Consider the following 17,956-nt stretch of genomic DNA (forward strand, 5'->3'; position numbering starts at 1 on the left):
TTGGATTGGCGTAAATGTAAATTGTTCCTGGTGTGTGCAGGATAGTGTTAGTTGCTGGTCGGTGCGGACTCGGTGGGCTGAAGGGCCTGTTTCTGTACTGTATCTATAAACTAAACTAAACTATATCTCGCTACGTCACCGTCTATATCTCTCGTTTCCCTTTCCCCGGACTCTGTCTGAAGAAGGTTCTCGACCCGAAACGTCACCTATCGATGTTCTCCAGAGATGCTGCCTGACCCGCTGAGTTACTCCAGCACTCTGTGAAACGTCACCTATCCATGTTCTCCAGAGATGCTGCCTGACCCGCTGAGTTACTCCAGCATTTTGTGCGTACGGTTTAAAACCAGCATCTGCAGTTCCTTCCTGCACATGTTTCAAACACTAACCAGGGTTGGATGTACAACTGTGGTTATTGTCTCCCGGATCTACTCCCTTTAATTTTTATTGTTAGATCCTTTTTTTTAACCCTCTTATTCTCTCTCCCCAAGTTTATCGTTTTTTGTTTTTTTTTACTTTCTCTCTTCAAAAATTTAAAAATTGAAGCTATGTAAGAACTTTGTAACAAATGTGTTTTTTTTATTTCTATTTGTACATATGCTTTTCAAAAATAAAAAATATTAAAGAAAAAAAAAAAAAACACTAACCAGGGGTCACGATCCTAATGTTTACCTTGCTGGCTGGCGTAAGCCAGACGGCCCGCTCTGCTGTGAGTAACCCTTTCACACCCAGTCCGCACCAAAGCCTGTCTATTAAATGACAGTCACCCTCAGAGATCATCACAATTACTATCCCACTCCCACAATTAATGGTCTTACACGGATAAGTCACAGTGGCGCAGCGGTAGAGTTGCTGCCTTACAGCGAATGCAGCGCCGGAGACCCGGGTTCCATCCCGACTACGGGGACTGTCTGTACGGACTTTGTACGTTCTCCCCTTGACCGGCGTGGGTTTTCTCCGGGTGCTCCGGTTTCCTCCCACACTCCAAAGACGTGCTGGTTTGTAGGTTAATTGGCTTGGTAAATGTTAAAATTGCCCCTAGTATGCGTAGGATAGTGTTAGTGTGCGGGGATCGCTGGTCGGCACGTCTGTCTTTTGTGTTTTTTGTTGTTTTTGTCTCAATTGTAGTGTTAATATGATGTAGTGTTGTATGTTATGTTTTGTGGGGGGGGTGGGAGGGAACGGGAACTGTAACTGTAACATTCTCTCTCCAGAACGGAGACGCGACCTTTGTTCTGTATCGTGTCTCCGTTCCCGTTGCGGCCTACCACCGGCCATGCACCTGGGACCACCTGGGTCTCTGGTTCGCAGAGCCCGCGGTCCGGACTCACCACCTGCGGCGCTGGCTGCCTGCGAATGCTGCGGGAACGGCTGCGACTCGTCTCCGGAGGATCCGGCGCGGGCCGCGTGGACGTCGGAAGCCCGCAGGCCCCTGGATGGGGGCCGACATCGGGAGCTCCGGCAGCGGCAGAGGCAACGTGTCCGCCCGCCCCGAATCGCGGGGCTTGGGTCGGCCCACCACGGACCTTTCACCATCCGGCGCGGCCTGAAATAGGCCGCGGGATTTTTTTTCACCGCCCAGCGGGGGCTTCAATATCGGGAGCCCCGACCGCCCCGACGTGGCAACTCCAACAGCCTGACCGCGGGACAAGACGGCAGGGAAGAGAAAAAGACATTCTGGCCTTCCATCACAGTGAGGAGGGACTGGAGGAGACTCACTGTGATGGATGTTTCTTTTTGTTTGGTGTTAGTTGTGATTGTATGTGTTATTGCATTTTTATTGATTAATCTTATTGGTCTTATTGTTCAACTGCGGGTAATGTTTCATTTTACTACACATTTATGTGTATGTAACAAATAAACCACTATTGACTATTGACCCGGTGGGCCGAAGGGCCTGTTTCCGCGCTGTATCTCTAAACTTTAAACTAAACTAGATAGGTTTGGAGGGATATGGACCAAAAGCGGGCAGGTGGGATTAGTGTAGATGGGGCATGTTGGTCGGTGTGGGTAGGTGGGACTAGTGTAGATGGGGCATGTTGGTCGGTGTGGGCAGGTGGGACTAGTGTAGATGGGGCATGTTGGTCGGTGTGGGCAGGTGGGATTAGTGTAGATGGGGAATGTTGGTCGGTGTGGGCAGGTGGGACTAGTGTAGATGGGGCATGTTGGTCGGTGTGGGCAGGTGGGACTAGTGTAGATGGGGCATGTTGGTCGGTGTGGGCAGGTGGGACTAGTGTAGATGGGGCATGTTGGTCGGTGTGGGCAGGTGGGACTAGTGTAGATGGGGCATGTTGGTCGGTGTGGGCAGGTGGGATTAGTGTAGATGGGGCATGTTGGTCGGTGTGGGCAGGTGGGACTAGTGTAGATGGGGCATGTTGGTCGGTGTGGGCAGGTGGGACTAGTGTAGATGGGGCATGTTGGTCGGTGTGGGCAGGTGGGACTAGTGTAGATGGGGCATGTTGGTCTGTGTGGGCAGGTGGGACTAGTGTAGATGGGGCATGTTGGTCGGTGTGGGCAGGTGGGACTAGTGTAGATGGGGCATGTTGGCCGGTGTGGGCAGTTGGGACCAGTGTAGATGGGGCACGTTGGTCGGTGTGGGCAGTTGGGACCAGTGTAGATGGGGCACGTTGGCCGGTGTGGGCAAGTTGGGCCGAAAGGCCTGTTTCCACGCTGTATCACTAACCAGAGCACCCCCGCGAAAACCCACGTGATACAAACCACACTGACAGCACCCGTGGTCAGGATGGAACCCGGGTCTCTGGCGCTGTGAGGCAGCAGCTCTACCCGTTGCGCCACCGTGTTTCTGGGCTGTACAGCTCTATGATTCCAGCGATCTTTCAACCAGATTATCCAAATATTCTTTAAGAGAATGGAGAGAGTCTGGCAATGAGATTTGTTTTGAATTGGTACAGGATTAAAGGATTGCTGAGGCTGTATCTGGTCAGGCCACATGTGGAGTAACTGAGCAGTTTTGGGCCCCGTATCCGAGGAAGGATGTGCTGGTTCTGGAGAGGGTCCAGAGGAGGTTTACAAGAACGATCCCAGGAATGAGTGGGTTAACGTATGATGAGCGTTTGTGGGCACTGGGCCTGTACTCGCTGGAGTTTAGAAGGATGAGGGGGGACCTCATTGAAACGTACAGAATAGTGAGCGGCCTGGATAGAGTGGATGTGGAGAGGATGTTTCCACTAGTGGGAGAGTCTAGGACCAGAGGGCACAGCCTCAGAATTAAAGGGTGCTTTCTTAGAAAGGAGACGAGGGGAAATTTCTTTAGTCAGAGGGTAGTTATTCTGTGGAACTCATTGCCACAGATGGCTGTGGAGGCCACAAGTCAGTGGATATTTTTAAGGCAGAGATAGACAAATTCTTGATCAGTGCGGGTGTCAGGGTTTATGGGGAGAAGGCAGGAAAATGGGGTTAGGAGGGAGAGATAGATCAGCCATGATTGAATGGCGGAGTAGACTCGGCGGGTCGTATAGCCAAATTCTACTCCCATAACTTGTGAACATGTGATTGCTTTTGCCAATGACTGGTCAGCTTGCACTGTACATTTTGCATCACAAACTTGGCCACATGTTGAAGATTGAGATATATATTTACACCAGCAGGGGGGAGCACTGAGCTAAGATCAAGGCCAACTCAAGATATGCTGGAGTAACTCAGCGGGTCAGGCAGCATCTGTGGAGAACATGGATAGGTGACGTTTCACAGAGTGCTGGAGTAACTCAGCGGGTCAGGCAGCATCTGTGGAGAACATGGATAGGTGACGTTTCACAGAGTGCTGGAGTAACTGGACTGAAGGAATGGGTGATGTTTCAGGTCGAGACCCTTCTTTAGACTGAGTGTTAGGAGAGAGAGACACAGATATGGAAGGGCAAGGTGTGAAAATGACCGATCAAAGGGGATGCATGTAAAATAGATCATTGTTAGCTAGGAGAAGGTGACATTTGAATTGAATCTGAATTACCTTTATTGTCATTCAAAATTAATTGAACGAAAAACCTTTGCCACGCAGCCACACCAGTACAGAGTAAAAGACACAAGACACACAATTTTAACACAAACATCCATCACAGTAACTCCTCCAAACATCCCTTCACTGTGATGGAAGGCAAAAAAAATTCTTCTCTCCTCCCCCATGCTTCTCCCACGGACAGATAGTTCGACTTCTGCCGAGGCGACCGACTCACGCAGCCCCCGCAAGGAGACGGAAGGTCCCGCGGCCGAGCCGCGCCGGGCGATGGAAAGTCCCGCGGCCGAGCCGCGCCGGGCGATGGAAAGTCCCGCGGCCGAGCCGCGCCGGGCGATGGAAAGTCCCGCGGCCGAGCCGCGCCGGGCGATGGAAAGTCCCGCGGCCGAGCCATGCCTCGAGGAAAAGATTTTTTTTTTAAAGAAAGGTTTCCCCCACCACCACCCTCCCCCACATATACACTGCTAAAAATAAACTACTACACACATCTAATACTAACACATAGACAAAAAGGACAAACAGACTGCCAGCGAGCCGCAGCCACACGGCGGCACAGCAGTATGACAATGAGGCATACAAAGATAGAATTTAATCAGGAAGTCAGACGGGTCGGAGAACTAGGGTGTGGTAGGGATGGAGAGAGAAAGCAAGGGCTATTTGAAGTTAAACACAGAAAATAGGTGCAGGAGGAGGCCATTTGGCCCTTCGAGCCAGCACCGCCATTCATTGTGATCATGGCTGATCATCCACAATCAGTAACCCGTGCCTACCTTCTCCCCATATCCCTTGATTCCACTAGCCCCTAGAGCTCTATCTAACTCTCAGTGAATCGGCCTCCACTGCCCTCTGTGGCAGAGAATTCCATAAATTCATAATTGGGTGAAAACATTTTTTCTCATCTCAGTTTTAAATGGCCTCCCCTTTATTCTTCGACTGTGGCCCCTGGTTCTGGACTCCCCCAACATTGGGAACATTTTTCCTAAATTTAGCTTATCCAGTCCTTTCATAATTTATACATTTCTACAAGAAGTTAGAGAAGTCAATGTTCATACCGCTGGGGTGTAAACTGCCCAAGCGAAATATGTTGTGCTGTTCCTCCAATTTGCGCTGGGCCTCACTCTGACAATGGAGGAGGCCCAGGACAATAGGTGCAGGAGTAGGCCATTCAGCCCTTCGAGCCAGCACCGCCATTCAATGCGATCATGGCTGATCACTCTCAATCAGTACCCCGTTCCTGCCTTCTCCCCATACCCCCTCACTCCGCTATCCTTAGGTCAGTGTGGGAGTGGGAGGAGTAGTTGAAGTGCTGAGCCACCGGGAGATCAGGTAGGTTAAGGCGGACTGAGCGGAGGTGTTGAGCGAAACAATCGCCGAGCCTGCGCTTGGTCTCACCGATGTACAGGAGTTGACACATGGAACAGCGGATACAGTAGATGAGGTTGGAGGAGGTGCAGGTGAACCTCTGCCTCACCTGAAAGGACTGTCGGGGTTCCTGGACAGAGTCGATGGAGGAGGTAAAGGGACAGGTGTTGCATCTCCTGCGGTTGCAGGGGTGAAGTGGCTGGGGAGGGGGTGGTTTGGGTGGGGACGGGTTAACCAGGGAATTGTGCAGGAAAGTAACTGCAGGTGCTGGTACAAATCGAAGGTACCACAAAATGCTGGAGTAACTCAGCGGGTCAGGCAGCACCTCTGGAAACGTTTGATGAGTCTGAAGAAGGGTCTCGACCCAGAACGTCACCCATTCCTTCTCTCCTGAGATGCTGCCTGACCCGCTGAGTTACTCCAGCACTCTGAAACCAGGGAGTTGTGATCTGTTTACACCAGCAGAGGGGAGCACTGAGCTAAAATAAAGTCAAACTCACCCCACCCTCTTTAATTCTAGATATCCCTGTGGTCTTCCTCATAGTCTTACAGCACAGAAACAGGCCCTTCAGTTTAGTTTATTGTCACGTGTACCGAGTTACAGTTACATGCTCACGTGTGGCTGTGCCTAATGGCTGCGGCTCGCTGGCAGTCTGTTTGTCTTTTTTCCTTTATTCTGTTTGTGCGTTGGTGTTGAGATGGTTTTTGTTTTTGTTTTTGGCTGTGTATATATGGGGGGGTGGGGTGGGGTGGGGGAAACCTTTCTTTTTTTTTAAGGTCTCTTCCCCGGGGCGCGGCTTGGCCGTGGGGCCTTCCATCGCCCGCAGGGCCTTCCATCGCCCGCGGGGCCTTCCATCGCCTGGCGCGGCTCGGCCGCTGGACTTAACATCGCCGGCGCGGCTCGGCCGCGGGGCCTTCCATCGCCTGGCGCGGCTCGGCCGCTGGACTTAACATCGCCGGCGCGGCTCGGCCGCGGGGCCTTCCATCGCCCGGCGCGGCTCGGCCGCTGGACTTAACATCGCCGGCGCGGCTCGGCCGCGGGACGTTTCAGTGCCCGGTGCGGCTCGGCCGCGGGGCCTTCCATCCCCTTGCGGGGGCTGTGCGTGTCGGTCGCCTCGGTAGGGGTCGAGCTGCCTGTCCGTGGGCGTGGGGGGAAGAGAGTGGAAGTTTTGTTGCCTCCATCACAGTGAGGGGGTGTTTGGAGTCACTGTGATGGATGTTTGTGTTGGGGTCGTGTGTCCTGTATACTTTTTGTTGTGTTCTGTGACTGCTGGAAATGTAATTTTGTTCGGTACCTCGGTACCGAATGACAATAAAGTTCTGTACTCTGTACTATCCAGTCAACGGAAAGACAATACATGATTACAAGCGAGCCGTCCGCAGCCACAGTGTACAGGTGTAGGAACTGCAGATGCAGGTTTACACCAAAGACAGGCACAAAGTGCTGGAGTAACTCAGTGGGACAGGCAGCATCTCCGGGGAGAACGAATGGGTAACGTTTCGACCCAGAAAGTCAACCATTCCTTCTCTCCACAGATGCTGCCTGACCCGCTGAGTTACTCCAGCACTCTGTGAAACGTCACCTATCCATGTTCTCCACAGATGCTGCCTGACCCGCTGAGTTACTCCAGCACTCTGTATATTTCTGGGGGCAGGTTAGATCAGACGTTGCTCCAAATGGCCGAGCGTGCAGATCGGACGTGGCCTACAGCGACACTGTGCGGCGGTGGAGGTCATCGACAACATCGCCTGGCCAGACCAACCCAGTGCCGTCACCAGGACAACTGGCCTTTAGGCCAAGTTACCACTCTACATTTTCTCAACACTTTGAACACTGAAGAGTACAAGATGGCACCTAAAACGTGGTGACCAAGGATGTGCCGGCTCTGGAGAGGGTCCAGAGGAGGTTTACAAGAACGATCCCAGGAATGAGTGGGTTAACACATGATGAGCGTTTGTGGGCACTGGGCCTGTACTCGCTGGAGTTTAGAAGGATGAGGGGGAACCTGATTGAAACGTACAGAATAGTGAGCGGCCTGGATAGAGTGGACGTGGAGAGGATGTTTCCACTAGTGGGAGAGTCTAGGACCAGAGGGCACAGCCTCAGAATTAAAGGACGTTCCTTTAGGAAGGAGATGAGGAGGAATTTCTTTAGTCAGAGGGCGGTGAATCTGTGGGATTCTTTGGAGGCCACAAGTCAGTGGGTATTTTTATGGCAGAGTTAGATAGATTCTTGATCAGAGCGGGTGTCAGGGGTTATGGGGAGAAGGCAGGAGAATGGGGTTAGGAGGGAGAGATAGATCAGCCGTGATTGAATGGCGGAATAGACTTGATGGGCCGAATGGCCTAATACTACTCCTATCACTTATGACTACATGACTCTTGTGTACTACCTCGGTATGGTCTACTTTCCTGCACTCTTGTACTTAATATGATTGTACCTAATAGTACTAGTACCTGCTGAGTTACTCCAGCATTTTGTGAATAAATAAGTACCTATTAGTAAGATTATCTATATTAACAGGTAATACCTATTCTCCATTTACATTTAGTAATATAGTTACACTATAGTAATATAATATACTTTAGTAATAATACACGTTAGTAATAATATACTTTTGTAATAATACACTTTAGTAATATAATACACTATATTACATATGTAGATTTTATATAAAATATGAATTTTATTAGCCAATTATGTATACATACAAATTCCTTGTATGTATAGAAACATAGAAAATAGGTGCAGGTGGAGGCCATTCGGCCCTTCGAGCCAGCACCACCATTCATCGTGATCATGGCTGATCAACCACAATCAGTAACCCGTGCCTGCCTTCTCCCCATATCCCTTGATTCCACTACCCCCTAGAGCTCTATCTAACTCTATTTTAAACCCATCCAGTGAATCAGCCTCCACTGCCCTCTGTGGCAGAGAATCCCACAAATTCACAACTCTCTGGGTGAAAAAGTTCATTCTCACCTCAGTTTTAAATGGCCTCCCCTTTATTCTTAGACTGTGTGGCCCCTGGTTCTGGACTCGCCCAACATTGGGAACATTTTTCCTGCATCTAGCTTGTCCAGTCCTTTCATAATTTTATACGTCTCTATAAGACCCCCTCTCATCCTTCTAAAGTGCAGTGAATACAAGCCCAATCTTTCCTCATATGACAGTCCCGCCATCCCGGGGATTAACCTGGTGACAATAAACTAAACTAAAGAGAGATACAGCACGGAAATCGGCCTTGCATCCAGTGGAATGAACCAGTCAGCGGAAATACTATATACGATACCATATATGACATGTTGGTTGGTGTGGGCAAGTTGGGCGGAAGGGCCTGTTTCCACACTGTATCACTCTATGATTCCATCACGATTACAATCAAGCCATTTACTCTCTACCACATATACAAAACATTCGACAGGTTTATGCACAGGAAGGTTTTAGAGCAGTGTTTCTCAGCCATCTTAACCTTGCGGAACCCTGGAAATAACTTTCATGTCTCAGGGAGTCCCTACATAAAAATTATTACATATCTTTATTAATCTCTTTCTTTCTCTCTCATAAACTTAAAGTTCATAAGGCAAATATAATATATTTTTCTGAAAACTAGGTTTAAGCAAAAAAATAACTTACGTTTTTCTCAGGTTTATTGACAACTAGACCAAGTGCAAACCTCTCCTGCATTGGTGCAGCACCCTCTTCTCCCCCCCTCCCCTCTCTTCCACTCCCCCCTCCGCCCCCCCCACCCCCGCCACTCCATCCCCCTCAACCCCCCTTATTCTCAAAGGGACGACGGTGAGTAAGGTGGGCCTAAAATTGTCGCGCTATAGTGTACCGTTTTAGCTGTAGTTCAGGAACAAACAAACAAACAAACAAACAAACAAACACACAAACAAGAGTTTTAATATAAGAAAATAACTGCAGATGCTGGTACAAATCGAAGGTATTTATTCACAAAATGCTGGAGTAACTCAGCAGGTCAGGCAGCATCTCGGGAGAGAAGGAATGGGTGACGTTTCGGGTCGAGACCCTTCTTCTGAATAGTGAGCGGCCTGGATAGAGTGGATGTGGGGAGGATGTTTCCACTAGTGGGAGAGTCTAGGACCAGAGGGCACAGCCTCAGAATTAAAGGACTTTCCTTTAGGAAGGAGATGAGGAGGAATTTCTTTAGTCAGAGGGTGGTGAATCTGTGGGATTCTTTGCCACAGACGGCTGTGGAGGCCACAAGTCAGTGGGTATTTTTAAGGCAGAGATAGATAGATTCTTGATTTGTGCGGGTGTCAGGGGTTATGGGGAGAAGGCAGGAGAATGGGGTTAGGAGGGAGAGATAGATCAGCCACGATTGAATGGTGTAGTAGGCTCGACGGGCCGAATGGCCAAATTCTACTCCCTAAACTTGTGATTGCTTTTGCAAATGACTGGTTAGCTTGCACTGTGCTGTGCATTTTGCTTCTCAAACTTGTCCACAAGTGGAAGATTGAGATATATATTTACACCAGCAGGGGGAAGCACTGAGATAAAATCAAGTCCAACTCAAGATATGCCGGAGTAACTCAGCGGGTCAGGCAGCATCTGTGGAGAACATGGATAGTTGACGTTTCACAGAGTGCTGGAGTAACTCAGCAGGTCAGGCAGCATCTGTGGAGAACATGGATAGGTGACGTTTCACAGAGTGCTGGAGTAACTCAGCGGGTCAGGCAGCATCTGGAGTGAAGGAATGGGTGACGTTTCAGGTCGAGACCCTTCTTCAGACTGAGTGTCAGGAGAGGGAGACACAGATATGGAAGGGCAAGGTGTGAAAATGGCCGATCAAAGGGGATGAATGTAAAATAGATCATTGTTAGCTAGGGGAAGGTGACAATGAGGCAAACAAAGATAAAATTTAATCAGGAAGTCAGACTGGTCGGAGAACTAGGGTGTGGGAGGGATGGAGAGAGAGAAAGCAAGGGCTATTTGAAGTTAAACACAGAAAATAGGTGCAGGAGGAGGCCATTTGGCCCTTCGAGCCATTCATTGTGATCATGGCTGATCATCTACAATCAGTAACCCGTGCCTGCCTTCTCCCCATATCCCTTGTTTCCACTAGCCCCTAGAGCTCTATCTAACTCTCATTTAAATTCATTCAGTGAATCGGCCTCCACTGCCCTCTGTGGCAGAGAATTCCATAAATTCACAACTCAGGGTGAAAACATTTTTTCTCATCTCAGTTTTAAATGGCCTCCCCTTTATTCTTAGACTGTGTGGCCCCTGGTTCTGGACTCCCCCAACATTGGGAACATTTTTCCTAAATTTAGCTTATCCAGTCCTTTTATAATTTATACATTTTTACAAGAAGTTAGAGAAGTCAATGTTCATACCGCTGGGGTGTAAACTGCCCAAGCGAAATATGAGGTGCTGTTCCTCCAATTTGCGCTGGGCCTCACTCTGACAATGGAGGAGGCCCAGGGCAGAAAGGTCAGTGTGGGAGTGGGAGGAGGAGTTGAAGTGCTGAGCCACCGGGAGATCAGGTAGATTAAGGCGGACTGAGCGGAGGTGTTGAGCGAAACAATCGCCGAGCCTGCGCTTGGTCTCGCCGATGTACAGGAGTTGACACATGGAACAGCGGATGCAGGAGATGAGGTTGGAGGAGGTGCAGGTGAACCTCTGCCTCACCTGAAAGGACTGTCGGGGTTCCTGGACAGAGTCGATGGAGGAGGTAAAGGGACAGGTGTTGCATCTCCTGCGGTTGCAGGGGTGAAGTGGCTGGGGAGGGGGTGGTTTGGGTGGGGACGGGTTAACCAGGGAGTTGTGCAGGAAAGTAACTGCAGGTGCTGGTACAAATCGAAGGTACGACAAAATGCTGGAGTAACTCAGCGGGTCAGGCAGCACCTCTGGAAACGTTTGATGAGTCTGAAGAAGGGTCTCGACCCAGAACGTCACCCATTCCTTCTCTCCTGAGATGCTGCCTGACCCGCTGAGTTACTCCAGCACTCTGAAACCAGGGAGTTGTGATCTGTTTACACCAGCAGAGGGGAGCACTGAGCTAAAATAAAGTCAAACTCACCCCACCCTCTTTAATTCTAGATATCCCTGTGGTCTTCCTCATAGTCTTACAGCACAGAAACAGGCCCTTCAGTTTAGTTTATTGTCACGTGTACCGAGTTACAGTTACATGCTCACGTGTGGCTGTGCCTAATGGCTGCGGCTCGCTGGCAGTCTGTTTGTCTTTTTTCCTTTATTCTGTTTGTGCGTCGGTGTTGAGATGGTTTTTGTTTTTGTTTTTGGCTGTGTATATGTGGGGGGGTGGGGTGGGGTGGGGGAAACCTTTCTTTTTTTTTAAGGTCTCTTCCCCGGGGCGCGGCTTGGCCGTGGGGCCTTCCATCGCCCGCAGGGCCTTCCATCGCCCGCGGGGCCTTCCATCGCCTGGCGTGGCTCGGCCGCTGGACTTAACATCGCCGGCGCGGCTCGGCCGCGGGGCCTTCCATCGCCTGGCGCGGCTCGGCCGCTGGACTTAACATCGCCGGCGCGGCTCGGCCGCGGGGCCTTCCATCGCCCGGCGCGGCTCGGCCGCTGGACTTAACATCGCCGGCGCAGCTCAGCCGCGGGACCTAACAGTGCCCGGTGCGGCTCGGCCGCGGGGCCTTCCATCGCCTGGCGCGGCTCGGCCGCTGGACTTAACATCGCCGGCGCGGCTCGGCCGCGGGACGTTTCAGTGCCCGGTGCGGCTCGGCCGCGGGGCCTTCCATCCCCTTGCGGGGGCTGTGCGTGTCGGTCGCCTCGGTAGAGGTCGAGCTGTCTGTCCGTGGGCGCGGGGGGGAAGAGAGTGGAAGTTTTGTTGCCTCCATCACAGTGAGGGGGTGTTTGGAGTCACTGTGATGGATGTTTGTGTTGGGGTCGTGTGTTCTGTATACTTTTTGTTGTGTTCTGTGACTGCTGGAAATGTAATTTTGTTCGGTACCTCGGTACCGAATGACAATAAAGTTCTGTACTCTGTACTATCCAGACAACGGAAAGACAATACATGATTACAAGCGAGCCGTCCACAGCCACAGTGTACAGGTGTAGGAACTGCAGATGCAGGTTTACACCAAAGACAGGCACAAAGTGCTGGAGTAACTCAGTGGGACAGGCAGCATCTCCGGGGAGAACGAATGGGTAACGTTTCGACCCAAAAAGTCAACCATTCCTTCTCTCCACAGATGCTGCCTGACCCGCTGAGTTACTCCAGCACTCTGTGAAACGTCACCTATCCATGTTCTCCACAGATGCTGCCTGACCCGCTGAGTTACTCCAGCACTCTATATTTCTGGGGGCAGGTTAGATCAGACGTTGTTCCAAATGGCCGAGCGTGCAGATCGGACGTGGCCTACAGCGACACTGTGCGGCGGTGGAGGTCATCGACAACATCGCCTGGCCAGACCAACCCAGTGCCGTCACCAGGACAACTGGCCTTTAGGCCAAGTTACCACTCTACATTTTCTCAACACTTTGAACACTGAAGAGTACAAGATGGCACCTAAAACGTGGTGACCAAGGATGTGCCGGCTCTGGAGAGGGTCCAGAGGAGGTTTACAAGAACGATCCCAGGAATGAGTGGGTTAACACATGATGAGCGTTTGTGGGCACTGGGCCTGTACTCGCTGGAGTTTAGAAGGATGAGGGGGAACCTGATTGAAACGTACAGAATAGTGAGCGGCCTGGATAGAGTGGATGTGGAGAGGATGTTTCCACTAGTGGGAGAGTCTAGGACCAGAGGGCACAGCCTCAGAATTAAAGGACGTTCCTTTAGGAAGGAGATGAGGAGGAATTTCTTTAGTCAGAGGGTGGTGAATCTGTGGGATTCTTTGGAGGCCACAAGTCAGTGGGTATTTTTATGGCAGAGTTAGATAGATTCTTGATCAGAGCGGGTGTCAGGGGTTATGGGGAGAAGGCAGGAGAATGGGGTTAGGAGGGAGAGATAGATCAGCCGTGATTGAATGGCGGAATAGACTTGATGGGCCGAATGGCCTAATACTACTCCTATCACTTATGACTACATGACTCTTGTGTACTAACTCGGTATGGTCTACTTTCCTGCACTCTTGTACTTAATATGATTGTACCTAATAGTACTAGTACCTGCTGAGTTACTCCAGCATTTTGTGAATAAATAAGTACCTATTAGTAAGATTATCTATATTAACAGGTAATACCTATTCTCCATTTACATTTAGTAATATAGTTACACTATAGTAATATAATATACTTTAGTAATAATACACGTTAGTAATAATATACTTTTGTAATAATACACTTTAGTAATATAATACACTATATTACATATGTAGATTTTATATAAAATATGAATTTTATTAGCCAATTATGTATACATACAAATTCCTTGTATGTATAGAAACATAGAAAATAGGTGCAGGTGGAGGCCATTCGGCCCTTCGAGCCAGCACCACCATTCATCGTGATCATGGCTGATCAACCACAATCAGTAACCCGTGCCTGCCTTCTCCCCATATCCCTTGATTCCACTACCCCCTAGAGCTCTATCTAACTCTCTTTTAAACCCATCCAGTGAATCGGCCTCCACTGCCCTCTGTGGCAGAGAATCCCACAAATTCACAACTCTCTGGGTGAAAAAGTTCATTCTCACCTCAGTTTTAAATGGCCTCCCCTTTATTCTTAGACTGTGTGGCCCCTGGTTCTGGACTCGCCCAACATTGGGAACATTTTTCCTGCATCTAGCTTGTCCAGTCCTTTCATAATTTTATACGTCTCTATAAGACCCCCTCTCATCCTTCTAAAGTGCAGTGAATACAAGCCCAATCTTTCCTCATATGACAGTCCCGCCATCCCGGGGATTAACCTGGTGACAATAAACTAAACTAAAGAGAGATACAGCACGGAAATCGGCCTTGCATCCAGTGGAATGAACCAGTCAGCGGAAATACTATTTACGATACCATATATGACATGTTGGTTGGTGTGGGCAAGTTGGGCGGAAGGGCCTGTTTCCACACTGTATCACTCTATGATTCCATCACGATTACAATCAAGCCATTTACTCTCTACCACATATACAAAACATTCGACAGGTTTATGCACAGGAAGGTTTTAGAGCAGTGTTTCTCAGCCATCTTAACCTTGCGGAACCCTGGAAATAACTTTCATGTCTCAGGGAGTCCCTACATAAAAATTATTACATATCTTTATTAATCTCTTTCTTTCTCTCTCATAAACTTAAAGTTCATAAGGCAAATATAATATATTTTTCTGAAAACTAGGTTTAAGCAAAAAAATAACTTACGTTTTTCTCAGGTTTATTGACAACTAGACCAAGTGCAAACCTCTCCTGCATTGGTGCAGCACCCTCTTCTCCCCCCCTCCCCTCTCTTCCACTCCCCCCTCCGCCCCCCCCCACCCCCGCCACTCCATCCCCCTCAACCCCCCTTATTCTCAAAGGGACGACGGTGAGTAAGGTGGGCCTAAAATTGTCGCGCTATAGTGTACCGTTTTAGCTGTAGTTCAGGAACAAACAAACAAACAAACAAACACACAAACAAGAGTTTTAATATAAGAAAATAACTGCAGATGCTGGTACAAATCGAAGGTATTTATTCACAAAATGCTGGAGTAACTCAGCAGGTCAGGCAGCATCTCGGGAGAGAAGGAATGGGTGACGTTTCGGGTCGAGACCCTTCTTCTGAATAGTGAGCGGCCTGGATAGAGTGGATGTGGAGAGGATGTTTCCACTAGTGGGAGAGTCTAGGACCAGAGGGCACAGCCTCAGAATTAAAGGACTTTCCTTTAGGAAGGAGATGAGGAGGAATTTCTTTAGTCAGAGGGTGGTGAATCTGGGATTCTTTGCCACAGACGGCTGTGGAGGCCACAAGTCAGTGGGTATTTTTAAGGCAGAGATAGATAGATTCTTGATTTGTGCGGGTGTCAGGGGTTATGGGGAGAAGGCAGGAGAATGGGGTTAGGAGGGAGAGATAGATCAGCCACGATTGAATGGTGTAGTAGGCTCGACGGGCCGAATGGCCAAATTCTACTCCCTAAACTTGTGATTGCTTTTGCAAATGACTGGTTAGCTTGCACTGTGCTGTGCATTTTGCTTCTCAAACTTGTCCACAAGTGGAAGATTGAGATATATATTTACACCAGCAGGGGGAAGCACTGAGATAAAATCAAGTCCAACTCAAGATATGCCGGAGTAACTCAGCGGGTCAGGCAGCATCTGTGGAGAACATGGATAGTTGACGTTTCACAGAGTGCTGGAGTAACTCAGCGGGTCAGGCAGCATCTGGAGTGAAGGAATGGGTGACGTTTCAGGTCGAGACCCTTCTTCAGACTGAGTGTCAGGAGAGGGAGACACAGATATGGAAGGGCAAGGTGTGAAAATGGCCGATCAAAGGGGATGAATGTAAAATAGATCATTGTTAGCTAGGGGAAGGTGACAATGAGGCAAACAAAGATAAAATTTAATCAGGAAGTCAGACTGTTCGGAGAACTAGGGTGTGGGAGGGATGGAGAGAGAGAAAGCAAGGGCTATTTGAAGTTAAACACAGAAAATAGGTGCAGGAGGAGGCCATTTGGCCCTTCGAGCCATTCATTGTGATCATGGCTGATCATCTACAATCAGTAACCCGTGCCTGCCTTCTCCCCATATCCCTTGATTCCACTAGCCCCTAGAGCTCTATCTAACTCTCATTTAAATTCATTCAGTGAATCGGCCTCCACTGCCCTCTGTGGCAGAGAATTCCATAAATTCACAACTCAGGGTGAAAACATTTTTTCTCATCTCAGTTTTAAATGGACTCCCCTTTATTCTTAGACTGTGTGGCCCCTGGTTCTGGACTCCCCCAACATTGGGAACATTTTTCCTAAATTTAGCTTATCCAGTCCTTTTATAATTTATACATTTTTACAAGAAGTTAGAGAAGTCAATGTTCATACCGCTGGGGTGTAAACTGCCCAAGCGAAATATGAGGTGCTGTTCCTCCAATTTGCGCTGGGCCTCACTCTGACAATGGAGGAGGCCCAGGGCAGAAAGGTCAGTGTGGGAGTGGGAGGAGGAGTTGAAGTGCTGAGCCACCGGGAGATCAGGTAGATTAAGGCGGACTGAGCGGAGGTGTTGAGCGAAACAATCGCCGAGCCTGCGCTTGGTCTCGCCGATGTACAGGAGTTGACACATGGAACAGCGGATGCAGGAGATGAGGTTGGAGGAGGTGCAGGTGAACCTCTGCCTCACCTGAAAGGACTGTCAGGGTTCCTGGACAGAGTCGATGGAGGAGGTAAAGGGACAGGTGTTGCATCTCCTGCGGTTGCAAGGGGTGAAGTGGCTGGGGAGGGGGTGGTTTTGGTGGGAAGGGACGGGTTAACCAGGGAGTTGTGCAGGAAAGTAACTGCAGGTGCTGGTACAAATCGAAGGTACCACAAAATGCTGGAGTAACTCAGCGGGTCAGGCAGCACCTCTGGAAACGTTTGATGAGTCTGAAGAAGGGTCTCGACCCAGAACGTCACCCATTCCTTCTCTCCTGAGATGCTGCCTGACCCGCTGAGTTACTCCAGCACTCTGAAACCAGGGAGTTGTGATCTGTTTACACCAGCAGAGGGGAGCACTGAGCTAAAATAAAGTCAAACTCACCCCACCCTCTTTAATTCTAGATATCCCTGTGGTCTTCCTCATAGTCTTACAGCACAGAAACAGGCCCTTCAGTTTAGTTTATTGTCACGTGTACCGAGTTACAGTTACATGCTCACGTGTGGCTGTGCCTAATGGCTGCGGCTCGCTGGCAGTCTGTTTGTCTTTTTTCCTTTTTTTCTGTTTGTGCGTCGGTGTTGAGATGGTTTTTGTTTTTGTTTTTGGCTGTGTATATGTGGGGGGGTGGGGTGGGGTGGGGGAAACCTTTCTTTTTTTTTAAGGTCTCTTCCCCGGGGCGCGGCTTGGCCGTGGGGCCTTCCATCGCCCGCAGGGCCTTCCATCGCCCGCGGGGCCTTCCATCGCCTGGCGCGGCTCGGCCGCTGGACTTAACATCGCCGGCGCGGCTCGGCCGCGGGACGTTTCAGTGCCCGGTGCGGCTCGGCCGCGGGGCCTTCCATCCCCTTGCGGGGGCTGTGCGTGTCGGTTGCCTCAGTAGTGGTTGAGCTGTCTGTCCGTGGGCGCGGGGGGAAGAGAGTGGAAGTTTTGTTGCCCTCCATCACAGTGAGGGGGTGTTTGGAGTCACTGTGATGGATGTTTGTGTTGGGGTCGTGTGTTCTGTATACTTTTTGTTGTGTTCTGTGACTGCTGGAAATGTAATTTTGTTCGGTACCTCGGTACCGAATGACAATAAAGTTCTGTACTCTGTACTATCCAGACAACGGAAAGACAATACATGATTACAAGCGAGCCGTCCACAGCCACAGTGTACAGGTGTAGGAACTGCAGATGCAGGTTTACACCAAAGACAGGCACAAAGTGCTGGAGTAACTCAGTGGGACAGGCAGCATCTCCGGGGAGAACGAATGGGTAACGTTTCGACCCAGAAAGTCAACCATTCCTTCTCTCCACAGATGCTGCCTGACCCGCTGAGTTACTCCAGCACTCTGTGAAACGTCACCTATCCATGTTCTCCACAGATGCTGCCTGACCCGCTGAGTTACTCCAGCAC

The sequence above is a fragment of the Rhinoraja longicauda genome, chromosome 8 (genome assembly GCF_053455715.1).
Source record: "Rhinoraja longicauda isolate Sanriku21f chromosome 8, sRhiLon1.1, whole genome shotgun sequence".
Lineage (NCBI taxonomy): Eukaryota > Metazoa > Chordata > Chondrichthyes > Rajiformes > Arhynchobatidae > Rhinoraja > Rhinoraja longicauda.